An 18,781-nucleotide genomic window follows, 5' to 3' on the forward strand; every position below is an offset into this window, starting at 1 on the left:
GGAAGCTAATGGCTTACTTAATAGGGTGCCTAAGGGTGCCTCGCCTCAGGTGGTAACTGAGGTGGAAAACCCCAAGATCATCAGAGATGTACATGGCAAAGGTGAAGGTCAGACCAACATACTTGAAACTTCATTTAATACAGCATACTTGCAAGCCAAACATGAATCCAACCCTGCCTTGCTGGAATGCCAAAAGGCATCTGGTTCATCGCCTCCATTGCAAGTGGTGGATCAAGCTCCTGGTCCTAAAGAGGTAACTGTTGATATCACAAAGCCTGCAGGCTTATTCCCCATCTTTGGAGGTCTAGAGGTTCAAGATCAACATAAAACAAATGGGGAAGCAAAAAAAAATCCCCCCTAAATGAAAAAGCAAAAGAACATGCCAGCCCGCAAAAAGTCTCAACAAAAAGGAGCTTGAAAATTCCTTCGTAACATCAATATGATTCAACTTGTCGACAAAGCGATTACAACCTGTTTGAAGTTAGTTGATACAATTAAGGAGAACAAAAAGGCCCAATTAGAATCCGCGGGAAATAATGTGAAAGCAGCCGAGGTCCGTCTAGATGAAGCCGAGTTGGCTGATCATGATGAGTTAATAGAATTTTCAATTTATGAGGATCCTGCTCAAGAGGCAGAAGAACCTGTGAAAGCACCTCTTGAGGCTCCGATTAACCAAAAAGCAGTTACGTTGCCATTGAGTTCAAGACTGAACAATGAGTCCAGGAACTCGGTAACAGGTTCATTAAATCCTAACCTGTGTAGGTCGAAAAAGCAACAAGTACTACTAAATAACATAATACCAGAGTCTAGAGACAGGTTGTGCGTGATAGTTCCACTTGAAGTAGAGGCTATGAATGGGGAACCAGGGCCTGCGAGCCCGGAGTTCATCACTTTACAAGAAAAATGAGAACGGCTGAGGACAAGCTTGCAGACGATGCATCAAGATAGTGGTGGATCACGTCAGCCTCTTCGGAAATGGTGTGAACTTTGTAATAGGAAATAGGGAGCCAGCAGCAGCTTTGTTGGCTGCTGATGCATCCATGCCACAGAAATCCGACTACCATCAGTCGGAGGCGATAGAGAAAAAACAGAAGGGCAGGAACGGACAGGAAACAGCCCAACCTTTAGAGTCGACTCCATCGATTAAATTGATGTTGGAGAGGCTGGAATGTGGCGACAAATTAATCTTGAATCGAACAAATGTGTTAAGACTGCTTCATCATGTACCTCGATTGCGATCCCTAGGATCTAAAGATCTGAAAATTGTCGAATTCCCGGACGACCTTTGCACTGATAAGGTGATTCTGTATGTTAATTCCAATATAATTGCAAACGTAATTTTGGAAGCAGACAAAGAGCTGTTGTTGTTGGGATTCGATGCTTACAAAATAATGGAACCCGTAAGGTGCAAAAAAGTGGAGATGAAGGATGGAGCAGGTGAAGCATGGGCGACACAAATGGGTAATTCAAAGTCCATGGAGACCGCACAAAAAACTGCACTAATAGAACAAAATCAGCAAGAACAGCCCGGTCGGAATGGGATGGCCCCTAAAGACGGGCTACCAGCCCCTGCACTCCAAAGTGTAGTCGCAGCTGCGCAGGTGGTGATTTCCAGAACTAGTCCAATGGCCAAAATCAAAATCACCATAAACAATGGTGGCTCAGCCAACAAGATCACTTCTACAACAAGTAGCCCATTGGTTAAAGAAAATATGCAAGACTGGAATTGGCTGGCCACGGCTTTGAACGCTAATACTCTCAGCTAATATCCGAAGGCCAGCGTGGTTCAGGTATGTTCCTTTGCTTCATGGAACACGCGCGGCTTCATACATTTGCTAAACAATGACTGGCTTCATGATCTACAATTGATTTGTCTTCAAGAAACTTGGATGTGCGAAATGCCAGTGATCTCAGAATTTGAATGCGCATTTAATCCAGCTATTAAGGCTGAAAAGGGGCGTCCGCTAGCAGGGCTCTTAACTATGATCAAACGGTCTTCAGGCTACCGGTTGCTAAATTCACAGAACTATACGCCCTATATTCAAGTCTGTGAGATATGTAAAACCAACGCTACACCAAATGTGCTGGATGTGATCCATATAATCAACTCATACTGGAACCACCGATGGACCAGAACATACTCGTTCATCGACCAGGTCACATCAATAATCGATAACCTGCTGGAGTCAAGCAGAGGGGGCAGATTGATAGTTTGTGGTGATCTAAACATTGACTTTTTTAAACCACAGAATTCCGCCAAAGGTCAACTATCTAAAAACTGGTCAGAAGAATTGAATGCAAGAGGCCTATCAATGCTAAACAGCTGTACGCAAGGAGACATCCCGGCGAAGCCTAGGTGGCAGCGTGAAGCCCAATCGTCTACCATTGATTACATCTTTGCCTTGGATACTATGCATGCGAGAGTAAAGTCCTTGAAAATTTGCACAATGGGTAACAGTGATCATGAAATGTTGGAGCTAAAATTTCAAGACTCAAAAGGTGTTCAAAGTCAAAAATGGGGAACAAAAGTTCTGGTGGAATCAAATCGCCTACGTGTGAGGCTGGATGAAGGTGATGTGGCCAATATATGCTCCCAATTCAAGTCAAACCCGGAGGAGATTGAATATGGTCTTCTATATTGTCACAATTTAAAGCCAAAAACACTGGGCTGAAAAACTGGTAGTTTCAGAAGAAACACTGCTTCGACCTGATGGTGATGCAGCGCAAAAGAACGATGAGAGCTGAAATCTGGAAAAACAAGCTAGGGCCCAAGAACAAAATAATATCAAAAAACAGAGTAACCAAACAATCTTATAACAACAGCAGGCAATGTTAAAGACTCTAATAAATAAGAACAATGGAGAGTTTTGGCGAATTATTAATCGCATGGAGGCACCGGAAGAGGCCTTGCAAGTGCGCCTGGTACCAGAAATCGAGTGGGTGCATCATTTTACCGCTCTATGCCATAAAAATCTTGCTCCTAACTTTCCAACACATAATTCAGTATCATGGGATTTACACTTTGCAAGGGAGGACATCCGAGAGGTAATCATGAGAGCCAAAAACTCTAGGGCCCCAGGCCCTGACTGCTTGTTGACCTTCATGATTAAACAGTTCCATGATCTCTGGGCTGATCTGTGCTTCAATCTATTTGCAAGAATCAACATGCAAAAACAAGTGCCAATTTCATGGAAGACAGGGATAATAGTCCCAATCTTCAAGAAAGGAAACAGAATGTCACCAAAAATTATCGACCAGTGGCACTGCTTGATGTCTTGGCCAAGATTTATGCCTCGCTGCTACAAACAAAATTGATCAACTGGGCCAGAACAGCTAAAAGAGTGGATGAAAGACAAGCAGGATTCGTGAAATTTGTCGGGAGCTCTCGGAATCTGCTTGTCCTAAACCTACTGAAAATGGAAGCCCTGCGAGCAAACATGAAAGTGTATCTTGCTTTTGTTGATTTTTCCATTGCCTTTGATATGATTGATCGTGAAGCGTTTTGGCAAAAAATGGAAGTGTGGGGTTGCCTTGCAGGCCTATTAGTGGCGATTAAAGAACTTCACACAGATACTTCCATTGCAATCCGTCTAGATCAATCAGGTTCCTTGTCAGCACAGATCAAGACGCACAAGGGGTTTAAACAGGGCTGCCCGTTGGCAGCCGCAATTTTTAGTCTTTTCATCTCAGACATGGTGAGGCTATACACTCTGTGAGAGCGTTTTCACCTAAGCTCAACTTATCGCAGATAAGCTGGTTGTTGAATGCCGACGATTTAGAAATCTTAGACTTAACCCCGATTGGCCTACAAAATAAACTTGAGGCAGTGCAAAGATATGTGAGTTTGAAGAACCTGAAGATCAATGTAGCAAAGACGGAAATACTGGTGTTTGAGAATTTAAGAGCAACTCAATCGTCAAAGGCAGCAAAATATGTGTGGAAGCTAGATCAAGACCAACTACGTATTTCAAAAAAGTGTAAAGTACCTGAGTATGATATTGAATTCCAGTATCTGTGATGAGCCCTGGGTAGTCGAATCCAAGAGGAAATGTGGTCAGCTGGCATGTCAGGGTCTTTTGATACATAGAAAGTTTGGGCGTTTTTCTATGCGTCCTCTGCGAAACCTTTATGAACAGAAAGTTGTACCAATCCTGACATACGGCGCAGAAAACGCTTTTGGATGCTCGTCAAATTGTTGGGCATCACTGGAACATATGTTCTGGACTAAAGCGCTAAGCTTACCGATTGGAATTTCGACAGCCTGCATAAGGTACGAACTTGCCTTAATTTCGCTGCATGCTCGGATCAGCTGGAACCAACTGGCTTTATTTCAGAAATCCAGAGCAGAGGAAGGAATCTTGCAATTTAAGATTTTATACAATGCGTCATCAAGAGGCTCTGACATTCTATCTCAATGGGTGAAATGTTGCGAAGATCTCTTGCTAATATACAACATCAGCTTGGAAATTCTCCACTCAAATCCCACGGCAGCAAAAGTGAAGATCTGGCATGCCGATTGGATAACTACATGTAGTGAGCGCTATTCTGCCAGTGCCGAAGCAAGAGGATTTAACGTGCTTCAAAAATACCTGAATATTTTCCCAAATTCGAAAGCTAGAAGACTTTTCAAGCTATTCCGTTTTAATTGCTATCAAAACCAAAGAGAGAACCAGCCACTGGGCATGTAACGAAGGATTAAATTCCTATTGTCGCTTTTGTGACAAAGATCTGGAATCACTTAAACATCTTGTGCTATTCTGTCCCGAATTAAAGGATGTAAGATCTATTCATATGGGCCAGTGGAATGATGACCATCAGACTGTGTGTGCGGAAGAATGGTGGCAGAGAATGTGGAATGGATTGGACATGAAATTAATTATGCCCCTGACATCTTTTTTGGCAGTAATTGAAGAGAGATTAAATGCTTTTGATCGACCGCCAGCTTAAGATGTTAAGTAAACTTAAGGACGATTCAGTTACGCTAAGACTCAGTTATGTTAAGTCATCTGCAATAATATGACATTGGACGTGAGAAGGGATGAGGATAACCTGGGATATAGTAATGTGTTTGTTAATTGTTTGTCTTGTTTTGTGTAACATTTTAAAGGTTTGAATCTAAACCAATAAAATTAATTAAAAAAAAAATGCCAGAAGCTACCATGCAAGCAATAAAAGAGGCTGTTGATACATATCTTTCGAAGACAACAGTCCTCTGTATACACTGAAACACACCACTCTACAGGGGGAAGCAATTTCGAAGTGCTTTGGAAGTTGTAATTAAGGAGCATGAGAAACGCTGCCCCTACCATAGAAGAAACGCACACACAACATCTTCCCTTGTCCTCTTGCCCCTCCATATTTAATGCCTGGTCTCTCTTCCCTCATATCCCTCCCCACCTTATGTTCTAACCTCTCAGGCAAAAAAAAGAAAAGACATCAAACCACAACAAAAGGAAAAAAGAAAATCTTATAGACTCCTTTTACTTTACATTTCTCATTAAATACATTGGGCCTCATTAGGAGATTGGAGGTAACCATGGCGCTATTAGCGCCATGGCTGCCTCCAAATCCTTACCGACTCTGCCCTGGTGAATGGAGCTATTACCGCCCCATTCCAAGGTTGGCGGGGACGGTAATTCGCTGTTCACCAGGGACCTTCCCCATTCCCATTGAGCCCCGATAGGGCTCAATGGGAATGGGGAAGGTGCTAATAACGGTACCGCAAATTGGGGTACCGTTATTAGCACCAAAGTCCCTTTGCGGGTCCCGTCCTTAACGCCTGGTAAAACCAGGGATTAAGGGAGGACCCGCAAAGGGAACTCGTAATAGGGCTGTAAGGGATTACCGGAACCGGTGCCCTTATCGGTACCAGTAATCCCTTACCGCCCACCTCGTAATGAGGCCCATAGACTCAATAAGATTTTCCAACATTTTCATTTGCATTTTGTGTTATGCTAATGGGAATAATGTCGAGTTCATACCCCGTTCCAGGCACTGGAATGGGGTATAACAGCACATCAGTCCAAGTTATCGGCCCAAGTGAAGGTTGGGTCTAAAATCTTTTTGAAAACTTTTGTCTACATCGTCAAATGGCAACAAAGCTGTAAGCCATTTAAACATGTTGAGACCACCCTCTAATTTAGCCCCCTCTTGACAAAATTCCACCAAATTTTACAAAAACATATATATCTAGATCTAAAATATTTTTGCCAACCTTTGTGTAAATTCGTCAAATGGCACCACATTTATAAGTCTTTACAATATTTTGGGACCCCCGTCTAATTTAGCCCCTTATTGACAAAATCCCACCAAACTTTACACAAACATTTATATCTAGATCTAAAATATGTTTGCAAACCTTTGTGTAGATTCATCAAATGGCACCACATTTATAAGCCTTTCCAATATTCTCAGTCCCCCCTTTAATTTTGTCCCCTCTTATGAGAATCCCACCAAACTTTGCAGATCCATTCAGGATCAGGTGTAGAATAGAATCCCAACATTGCATGCAGTTTCATTTAGTGGCACCAAAGTTATAAGCCATCCAAAAATTGCTTTTCAACAACCCTCTAATGCAGAAATACTCATAGATGTCCCTGAACATCTGGAGTGTTCCTGGACATCACAGGACCTTACCCGGCCATCTGGACTATTTGCGGACTTAAGGGGCAAAAAACACCAGTTTTTTTCTTCTGTTAGCCATATCCCATTCACATCCTCATTACCCCTCACCTCCCAAGAGATTTTTTGATAAGTTTGACAAGTGCAATGTTGTGCATTTTAATATGTTTTTACTGCGGCGTCCGCGGACACCGGACACTGTCCACAAATCCAACATGATGGCCGTTTCCAAAAATCTGATGCACTTCACACTTTTCACCATCCAATCAGTGGTCACGTCCGATGTCCGTGGACATCACGTCGCCCTCTAGGTCAATCGGGTGCCCATCTGCGGACCAAACAGAGAAGTGGGTCTCCTGATCGAACCCAGATATCACTATTTTTTTGTTGACCTGCTTTTAGCCCGTTTTAAAGAATACTACTGGATGGATTTACTCCATATTATACCAAAAGCACGCTTTTGGGTCCTAGTTGCCGCTCCTGCCTGCTTTGAAAATCCGTCCAGCGGTTTAGGCTGTAGGTATGAGCAAAAGTATTTTTCCATTGTGTCTATGGGAAAAAAATGAATGACAGACCCCCCCATAACTTTGCTCCCCTTAAGGAAATCTCATCAAACTTACCAAAACAATTCAGAGCGGGCCATATACTTTTTTGGCAAAGCTTGGTAAGGATTCATCCAGGGGGAGCGAAGCTATAAACCACCCAAAGAGTGCTCTTCCTATGGGTTGAGCAACTTAACCATAACTGCATGAACGCTAGCACAGGCCATGTAATGTGTATAACAAATTATATATATATAATTTTGAAAAATTGATTTGTAGCCACTTCTACCACCCTGCTTTAATTTAAGATTCCCCATCCCATGTATTTTAGCTTGTGTATTCTCACCCATGTTCCTAGTTCTTGTGTAATTGTACCCATTAAATGTATCCCCGCCTAGTCTACTGCCATGTATATTCTGCTCTCTTTATCATAATCTATTTTACATTAGCCCATGAGCTGTCTACCGTCTGTTCCTAATTCATATTCCATACTCATATTTATTCTTTAATAAAATATTTTGATAGCCACCACTATAAAAAAGGGGTGAGATTGGTGCATTGAGGATTGCACCTAGCAACAGCAATGCCTGGCGTGTTTACCCGTGGCTACTCATCACTCACCTAGTGTGTGGCGCTGCTATCTGTGAGTAAAGGAGGCACTCCGTGCAGCTGAAGGTATATACCAGCAAATGGCAGGTCAAGTGTTTGTGGACATGTGGTAGCCGTGGCTATGCAGCATTTTGAGTGGAGTAGCATCATACACACATGTAGTGTTTGGGGGATTTGGAGATATCAGGGGAATGGAGGAAGACCATGGGTTAGTTGTGTTAGGGTAACTTGTTTGGAGTTTGGGCAAGTGAAAATAAATTTCTTTTTCATTGTTCTTCCCTATAGCCACGACTACCAATATCCATCCATAAGGGGACCTTTCTATAACTGCATCTATAAAAAGCATGTGCGTTGGTGTGTCAATGCTTTTCGATATCTTAATGGTTGTAATTGTAGGTGCGGTTATAGTTTTAGCGGCATCTATTAAACCATACATTTTTCTGTGCAATAATCATATTGTTATGTGGATAATACAGCACAGAATTTCAATTGTGTTCTTTCATTTATATGCTTAGGTGTTTCCTTGTTTCATGTTTTGAAGGATGGCTTAGTTTGATTTTGGGCTTTTAGAAAATGTACTTGTAGCCGTGGCTATGAGGCAAGATTCAAAGCTGAGTCGAATACTCGCTGCTACTATAAATGCTGGGCACAGATAATAAAGATTTCAGTGAGTTTCATTGTTTGTTATTGGTCGTTGTTAGGGTTGTTAGGGTTCTATTTGTGTAGCTGTTTGCGATAGGTTGTAGTGAAAATGTGTCATCCATTTTAGTAGTTGTATTAGTATATAGTCCTCTTTTTGTGGTATTCATTTTGAAAAGTATAAAAGCTACAATTTTCTACAGTTTTATCCTTTTGATTCCAGAACTCACACTGTGCACATGGTGAGAATGTGGCTTATGTGAAAGTAAGTGTTAATATATTTCAAGGTTTATTTTCAGTCTTGTGTGTTAGTTATATTAACCACTGCTATCAGATGGTATTCATTGCCATTTTTCTGCTCTGATTCTGTAGCAGTTAATTTTTAATGTATTTTTTAACTTTCACTAGCATGAACATACAAAATTAGATTTTTCCAATCAATGGCATTTATATACAAGAATTACGTTTTGTGTAGACAGCACATGTGTACATATTCAAAGGGAAGAAAAAGTGGGGGTTTCATTGTTTAGTATGTAGATGCAGCTTTTTCGAAATGGGTGCACGGAACAGCTTTCTAGCAATACGCCAGCAAGCATTATTGTTAAAAGCATTCAGTAAAAGGGTGTTGGATATTGTGTGTAGATTTGGGGTCTGGCGGTATTTTCTTACCACCAAACATAATGGTAATTTGATGATGACTACTCCTTGTATTTATATTGGGTTCGGCCTTATTTCCTTTCAGTGACCATTCCTTATTATTTATTTATTTATTTATGTATTTGTTTATTTATTACATTTATATAGTGTGCAGGCAGCCAGGGGGATTGTGGCGCTGTTACTTGTAGAGGCACTTAGTTACAATGGGTACAGGTTGTGCCTTGGGTTACAGTGAGGCAGGATCCTGTGTTCAGCGATAGGAGGTATCATACAGCATAATACATCATACATGTTAGTGATGAGAGCTTGAACATATGGTGTTGGTTAGGTGAACAAGGAAGTTTTCATGGCTTTGCCGAAAGCAGTCAGTGAAGGTTCAGCTCGCAGACAGGTGGGAATCAGTTAATATCCCATATAATTTCATTATATGGGATCAGTTAGTGGTATACATTATTGTTGGTGGTATATTGGTGAGCATAATTTTTCTGTTTTATTTGTGGCCCCAATATACACAAACTCTTCTTTTTCTTAGACTGTTCTTGTGATCTATAGAGGCCTCGGACTTACATTCAGAAACACCACAGCTTCACATATAGCATTCTCAATAACCTGTGGTATTATCACTAATTTATATACATTAGTGAACTAAATTTCCATAGGCCTCTCTGCTGGTTCATGTACACCCAGAAATGTCTATTGTATTAAATTCCACTCAGACACCACACACTGAGTGGAAACACGCACACAGCTATTTATAATTGGTAGTGTTATTATTCCATCTGCATGGGAAACATGACACATGTATTACCTAAAAAGAAATCTTCCCCCTCTCCAGAAATATTATCCTAAATGCACCAAGAACAGACAAAAGCAAAAACACTCTACACGGTTTATGTCCATAACATTTGTGTTATAAACAGTTGCATTTCAAAATAACACCTTACCCATCTTGCTGCCACCTTATCTAACAAACAGAAGAGAAAACAAATGCAGCAATAAAACGAAATACACTCCACATTATTTGTAACAATAAGAAGGAAAAATTACAACGATAGAACAATATTCACTTTGCAACATTATGGCGTGGCAATTGAACACAGGGGATTCCCTATTGCTACTCTCCCTGCCTGATATTTATAGAAGGTCATCCGTACAGCACACAACCTCAATTCACTTGGATAATTACCAGCTATCTGTAGCTCTCCCACACGCGACCTCCCTTCGCTCGCTGCCTCCGAGGAATGGGCCCAGGGTTGTCCTTGTAATCTTGAAGTTTGAAGTGCACAGCGAGAACATGCAGTTCATCTGCAGTTCTCAAGCTGGTGCTAAGTGAGACTAGGAATGCCCAGTCTCTGATGGTCTGTGTCAGCAGCTCAGCAAAAGCAAACTGAACTTTTTTCTGTCAGACTCTTCCAGCAAACCTCTGTCTCGTCCCCCTATGCTTACGTGGAATCACTGCAGACACTCTGCACCAATCAAATTACAAAAACCATATCATCCTTCCTTCCACAATAGCTCAATTTTTACAGTAAGAAACTGTAGCTAAACTCATTTCCTGGCATGCAGATTTTGCTTCCTGCAAACACAGTGAACAGAGAGAGAAAAAAATCCAAATGCACGTTTAAAATGAATTTCAGAGCATGTCTTTCTGCCTCTTTTCCACATAGAGATTACATTATAATTTTATTGAGTTAGTACTAGTATTAATATTTGTTAATTAAGTTAGTCAATTAGACAGCTAATGTAGTCTCCTGTGAATGAGGCATTTCAAGTAAGAGAAAAAGAGAAAAAAAATATTCTGGTGTACTTTTAAATCTGCAGCCTGTCTCCATTTGCATACCCATATGTTATGCTAACAACATAGGGCTGGCTATAAGTGCCACATTATTGCTGTCAATAATGTTATCACATTCAGAGGCGCTGCACTCCAAAGCACAATAAATTATTCTACATTATCCCTCCTTTTCTGAGAATTTGGCAGTGGTCCAAGCCACAATTGGAAGAAACTCAAACACGCTCCTATTCTTCCTTTAAAATGTACGCGTATTGGGATATCTTTCATTCCTTGTTGTAGCTAATATCATGAGCAACATCTTCACCTTTACGGACAAAACAATTAACCATCTTCCCATTATTAGCACCAGAACAGCTAAACCCACCATAGAGTGTTCCCCCCAGGTTCCCCAATTAAACTTTTCCACTTATATTATACCCAGGTTACTAACTGTGATATTGTTTTTTCTCAAATTCATTTTCACATGCTTTTCTTTATGATTCAATAAGAACTCCACATCCGGGTCTATTGGAAATGCATCCCTTAAAAAAATTCAATATTTTCTACTTGGCTTTCCCAAATATCATTTGTAATATGAAACAATGTTAAACCTCCAATTGAAACATTTGTGTCCTTTGAAACCTGTAAGTAAAATACTTTATATTTCACCTGTTTGACAACAAATGTTTCATGATTTAAATGTATTATTGTCAGATTCTTCATACAGGTGCTGACCAACCATTTACCTTCGACCATTTTAGCTTGGGCCAACTCTTCACACCCATATTGCTAATAACTACTTCACATCCTACTGATATACTTGGGTCAGATTTCAAACCACAAATAGCATCTGTAGCATCAGGAATAAATGGTTTACCCGGACACATGTAATCTTGTTCTTTAAATTTTACACAGGTTTCCAAATTTGGGATCAAGTAAACCTCAGGCTCCCATGACTGAAATGCCACCACCTCTGGAGTCCTGATCTTGATAAACTTGTCTTCTTGCCAAAATCCCACATTGTGTACCCACTTAGTTTGATAAATAAGTTCAAGAGCTATGTATGGGATGCATGATAAAAACCCTATTTCCAACCTTTCCAAATCCACATATAAGGGCATTGCATTACCCATTTCAAATGCAATTTTCACTTGTACCACATCAGTCTCCCTCCTGGTCAACCTTTCTATCATTTGATGAATAATATCTTGTGAAATGAAATACAATGGTATATGTCCTCGAATCAATTGTGAAATTGCAGTTTGAACTTCCCTCATGTAATTCGTCAACAGTCTATTAACAGGATTCATAATATTGAGGATCTCATTTAATGTTTGGTCATGCTTAATAATTAACTTGGTTGTCCGTTGAATTACATCCGCTTGTTCATTTAATACGATCGCAGTTTCATTTATAAACCTTATTTGTTCATCCAATCCCCCCTAATTCCATCTAAAGTTTTTTGTATCATTTCTAAGTCGATACTCAGTTGTTGTGCTTTAGTACTCAGCCTCCCTACTGAAATGGCATTGGCTGTTGACATCGTGGTACCTATTATGGCTCCAACTATAGACATCACCAATTAGACTGCAAGCATTACAGTTTCTCTTTTTTATTTCCTTTACTTTATGTCTGCTGAATTCACAAATGTTTTCTCTAATTGCATCAACATATCTCTTATCGTCTGCTTGGCGTCCTCTTTCCTTAGTTCTAGCCACTCTTTAGTCTGCTCAGCCTTAATTTCAGTATTATTAAAATGTTTTTCCATCAAAGTATCAGGATTCAAGGGTATATAAATGTTCTGGAAAATCATCCTTCTATCACTCATGATGAATCCTGGTGCTTCTTCTACCGCAATACCAGATGCTGGTCCGGGCTCAATGACAACCTGTGCTTCCAAAGTTTTGAAATTCCCTCTGATTATCCTAACAATCAGCCATATCGTTGGCGTCATCATCAATGCTACTTGTTTTGTAGATTTGGTCTTCGCCCCCACCCCGGGGCTTTTCAATAAATCCATCCATGTGGACTCCAGGACTTCATCCTCCCGTGTCCTCCGGTCCCGTGAACTCCGACAAAAGATTTGTTATTATTCAGCTATTCTGGAGATATACCTCCACTGCATCATTTGTTTTGGCAACGGTGTGACATTCGTTTATATTGCTGTTTTGTGATTTTAGTTTCTTAGGTCTTAATGTTTTTTTTGGTTAAGGACCACAGTACTCCATTCACCGCATCTCTGAGCGGAGACAATCTTTTCAGGCAATCTGTTCCCATCACAAATGGAATTTCACAAATAGATGTGATCAATACCTCTTGTTGCATTCTGTGTTTTCCTATCTTTATGTCAACCTTGGTGGCACCTATAATAGGCACCTCCTCCCCGTTAAAATTATTCACTGGACCTTGATTTTCCTTCACTGTGATCTGATTCTGTGGGGATCTGCCTTCATTGATACTATTTACCAATTCTTTAGACATAATTGTGGCCTGTGCGCCAGTGTCAATCATTGCAAATGTATTGCATTTTTCTTCTACAGTGATGGGAGCATAATGCCTGTCTCCAACTTCCTCTAACACACATAAGAAGTGTGAATTCTTACTGATTTCAGGGCTCACCTTTCTCAGGCCTTTTTCACTTTTGGCTAAGCATATTGGAGTTCCAGGCAGAGTTCCAGTCTGCTCTAGCTTGCATGACGTGAGGACGTGTTTGGTGTTTCCTCTGCACTTCCTGATCTGCTTTCAGGGAAAACAAGCCCAACTGCCCATAAAAAACCTACTTCCGCGCGGAGCACGTGCGGAGTTCCGGGCAGAGTTCCAGTCTGCTCCAGTCCGCTCTGGGAGCTGGGGGCTGACTGGCTGACTGGCTGACCGCCGCACCAAGGGAATTCCAAGGTTACCAAGGATACAGAGGTAGGCACTCATTGTCCAGCGGCATCCCCCTTCGACCTGCCTTTCTGCCTTTCTGAACTGATGTGAACTGAGACAAACTGGGGACAAAAAGTGAACTTTGCGCCCTCCTTTGCCGTCCCAAGTCTTATGATCCCTGTTACCTGGTGGCGACTCTCCAAAACTCTGCCTTGGTCGCCGCCTGTTCTTGCCTTCTCTATCCCTTCCTTACCCTCCGTTCCTCTACCTTTGTCCCCCTATCCTGCTCTGCCCTGCCCCGCTCCTACCCTTCCCTCCCGGACTTTCGTCCTCCCCTCCCTCCTCCATCTCCCACTCCCTCTCCCTCTCCCGTCCCCTCTCCATCCTCCACCTGAGATGGAGGAAGATTCGGATCAGCGTCTACTAAGGAGCCACACGAAAAAGACCCTACTTACCGTGAGTCAGCCCTTCCCTCCCGGACTTTCGTCCTCCCCTCCCTCCTCCATCTCCCACTCCCTCTCCCTCTCCCGTCCCCTCTCCATCCTCCACCTGAGATGGAGGAAGATTCGGATCAGCGTCTACTAAGGAGCCACACGAAAAAGACCCTACTTACCGTGAGTCAGCCCGCGTCTCTCAACAACAAGGGCTTCTCAGTTAAAAGCCACAGACTTCTCCCAGGCCAACGTCAAGGTCCGGCAGCATCACCCAGTGATAGCCGCCCCCTCACCGCTTCGGCGAGTGACCCACCCTGTGCGGGAGGTGGAGGGCCCCTGCCAGGGGGTCTGAGGGTGGCCACATCGGCGACGGCAGCCGCGCATGACGCTTATCTTCCCACGTCCCCGGCTATCACCCCTGAGCCGGCGGCCACCTCTGCTGCGTCCCACACCCAAGTAGGAATTGGCGGATTTGCACTGGCCCCGCTTCCTCCGGGGGCTTTGGGCTCTGCCCAGCCTAAGATCAATCTACCCGTCCTGGAACAACACCGCAACTGGCAGAAGAGCCCGGCCTACCAGACCACCATGGCCCTGATTCATCCGGCTCTGGAGGACCAACTGGGCAGACCCGGCCCGGTCGGTGCAGTTCACTCACCTCGGCTCCCTCTCCTTCCAAAAAAGGTTCTTCATCAGACACATCAACGCACAAGTCAACCTAGACCTCCCAGCTCAAACACCTTAACGAATTTGCCGAATTTGCCACAATATTCGCAAATAGGCCACAACCATCGCCAAGTGTAAATATAACTACACACAAGAAAGTTCTAAAACTAGCTACGATCGATCAACCACCCGACTCAGCTCGCCAATCAACCCAACGCAAGCTTGAATCTGGGGTACTGACGCCCAACCATCACACCGCTCTCGGAACTGCAGCCCAGGGTCCCATTCGAGCGGGCTCTGTGACGGACCTCACCAAGTCCCCAATCTTAACAGAAGAATGCCTAAACTCAAGTCTCATAATATCTGCGTCGCCTCACAACGCTCAAGTATCGCCTGAGAAAGGTCCCACTAAAGGCAATACCTCATCAACATCTCCTTCTGCCTCCAACTCCAAACCTAAGCGGACCCTCTACTCCGGTCATCGGTGGCTTTTAGTCCTCACAAGTCCACCCAGGGCCTTCGCAATAACGACCCTCCAAGACCTGCGCCTGGCCTACAAAGGAGATCTAAACCAAGAACCATATCAACAAGATCTCCTACGCCAGGGGCACGCACAGCACAACACCAAACAAAAAAAACACGCTGACCACACAAGGGATAATCCCACCCGTCTTTTCAAAATAGAGCAAATCTCCAGCAAAGACAAGTATGTCATTTTGAACAGAAGAACTGTGTTAAAGATAACATCGTCTCTACCCGCCCTAAAGAACCTAAATTCGGCAGATTTTAAGTGGGACGAGCCTTACCACAGAGATAACAAGGCAAAAGCCTACCTTCACATCTATTCCTCCGCAATCCAAGACATATGTCGCCAAGCCGGTGAAGACTTAAAAGCACAAGGCTTATTGCTCTCTGAACTAACAACTCTGGATCTTAAGAACCCCATCAGGGGAACATATCCTAAAAAAGGAAGAATCAGCGACCACAGCCCATCTCAACGACATGCCGATCGAAGAAATGAACTGAAATCTCACTTTACAGCTCCATCCAGGACTCCGAAGACGCGCCTAGACTCTCCTGCCCGTCCACCACGCCCACATGACTATTCTGATCTGAATCGAACATCACTGAAAACTCACCATTCTAGTAATGGCAGACAAGAAACATCTATGAATCGCCCGCCCCATTCTCAAATCCATAGATCCTGTCCGGATCAAAGAAAGCAAAGGTGGAGAGATCAGTCCCCGCGAAGAGACCCGTTCAGCTATAGATCCCGGGCGCAATCCAAATCATCTCCGCCGATCGCCATCAAAAACTCGACAACTCCATCCGGCCCATGGGAATGGATAAAGGGTGCCCTATCCTCAAATCGCCTTAGATAGCAACTACCAAAAGAAGCCGACATTCAAACTCATCAAAAGTCCTTATCGTTGGCCTCTTGGAATACTAGAGGACACACCCATCTAACTGATCACAATACCGTCGACCTGGGTCAATTTGACATATTTTGCCTGCAGGAAACATGGCTCCAGGAAAAACCGTCAATGGACGGATACGGCATCGTGATCTCGCCAGCTGTCAAAGGTCTCCTAGGCCGCCCCTCAGCAGGCCTTCTGATTGGAATTTGGTCAGATCAAAACTTAAAACTCATCAAAACAACGGCAAGATCCTATGAGGTGTTGGCGGTTTTAATCGAATGGAATCCTGCGCCTGAATTCCCGAAACAATATGCAAAGCAATGTTCAGCACTACCACTCGCCTTGATCACTACCTATTGGAATCCTCAAAGGACATCGACACTACTCTTTTGTTAAACTATGGCTGAGTGTAACGCTCACCTGATTCCCGCAGAGGCGCCGGTCTTGACTGGGTGAATGCCGTATCTTCAAAGGTGATGTGTAACACACGGTTGGCTCTTTGGGCTGGACCTCTGTGCACTGTATGTCTGACTCGAAGAGTAAGATGTCTGCAGATAGAAAATATGGGATTAATGAACTGGGGTTATTGGGTGCCTCTCTCCTCTTCACTTTCTCTTCTCCTGTAGAACCCCAAAGGTTAACGCCCTCACCTTAGGTAAGTGAACGCCAAGCTCTCCATCTGCCTCGGGGCAGGGTGCCGTAACCAGTTTCTTCACTGGATAAGGGTGCAGGCCTCTTGACCTCAGAGGACTGCTGTCCGTCGTTAACTGCACGAACGGTAAGTTCTGGGCACTTCAAATGTCTTAAAAGTCTTTTGTAATGATATCTCTTGTTTTGCAGGGTTCCGGCGATGGCGGATGGCGGGCTGATGAGAGTTGAGGATCGAACCCGCGTGAGGAATAGAAGCGCCTGGAAGCACGTAAGTAAGCGCTTGTAGCCTGCTTCACGATGCGCACTAACTGTCCCTTTTATCTTGCAGGTACAAGTTCGGAGCTTTAGAGAAGCTGAAGGGTGCTGGGAATACCCACTGGATTTGGCGTGGGAAGGAGTAATGGCACGTGAGTAATAAAGTTGCCCAATGTCTTTAAACGCACCTTCTTTTGTCTTTCAGATGCGGGATGCAGCGCCGAAGGCCTCCGGAGCGTGCGAAGAGCTGGTAAGCTTTTGTCTTTCAGATGTCGGAATGCAGTGCGAAGACCTCCGGAGCATGCGAAGAGTAGGTAAGCCTTTGTCTTTCAGATGCCAGAATGCAGCGCAAGGCGTTGGTGACAGCCGATGGACCAGGTAAGAGATGCGCTGCCACTGAAGACCGTAGTGCTAACCTGTTCTTTCTTTGTCTTTACAGGTGCTGCTGAAGACTGGATTCCAGGATGGTAAGCCTTTGTTCCCTTAGGCCCAGGATCAGAAGCAGAAGACACGATGAGCGTTCTGCTGCAGAGAATGCAGAATAACACAAAGCAAGATTCATCCATCGGGTGTGGTTTAAATAGCCTCCTGTAGTGCTTAGGTGTCTCCTTCCACAGCCACGCCTAGGTAAGCAAAGAGTTCCTGCTTTCCAGAAGAGTTCCAGTGTTCTGAACCTAGGGAGTGGCTCCTGCCCCATCCAACAGGAAAAGTAGTCCCAAACAGAAGAGGATCAGGGGTTCAACTGGCAGGTAAGTAAGCAGCATGGTCTGCTGCAGGTAAGTCCACCCAAGCATTATGAGCCCGGCGCTTCCAGCGCTGGGACTGGGCATCTTTATGAGCCTGGTGCCACTGGCGCCAGGACAGGGTCCAAAAGGTCCCAATTGGGACTGGCTGGCACTCGGAACCGGGGTTATGGGTCTGCTTCCAAGGGAGTCGGGCAAGTCCTGATCTTTTGGAAGCAGAGATCATGACACTGAGGCAATCAACGAGATCCTTAATGAATGGAACACTCCTTTTCTACTTATCTGCGGGGATCTCAACGCGAAATGCACACAACCGCAAAACATCCCCTTAAATTCCTCCGTCACCACAGCAGCGGAGCTTAGGGATCAAGCTTGGATGACCCTTATGGCATCCAGGAACCTGCACAATGCCGCCTGGATTCTGGAAGGGCAGTCCCACCTACCGACCTGGGAGATAGGCCGGTCTTCAGCTACTCTAGACTACATCTTTGCCTATCCAGCACTGTGCGCAGTAATCCAAGATTTTCATGTAGTCAAAACTCTACCAAGCGACCACAATATGTTAACTGTATCATGGCCCTCTACCGGCCGCATCCCATCTCGCTACCCAGCATTGGTCGAAACGAATTCCCAACAAACGCGCCTTCATTTGACATCGGCCAACATCAGACTGATCACTCAACAGTACGTCTCGGAAATTGAGTCGGAACTGGTTCTCGATCCACCCCCAAGGCCGAACTACCTGCATATGCTTCTCAAGTACAAGCACCACCGACACCTGGTCTGGCGACCCCAAAAGCCTACAATCACCAGTATGACAAACAAATAGCACTGGAAAAAAACGCATTGAGAAAGCTCAGAAGACGCGCTAAAGCTGACAACACCATTGCTGCATGGGACTGCTGGA

The sequence above is a fragment of the Ambystoma mexicanum genome, chromosome 5q, assembly GCF_040938575.1.
Source record: "Ambystoma mexicanum isolate Mex_15411 chromosome 5q, UKY_AmexF1_1, whole genome shotgun sequence".
Taxonomy (NCBI): Eukaryota; Metazoa; Chordata; class Amphibia; order Caudata; family Ambystomatidae; genus Ambystoma; species Ambystoma mexicanum.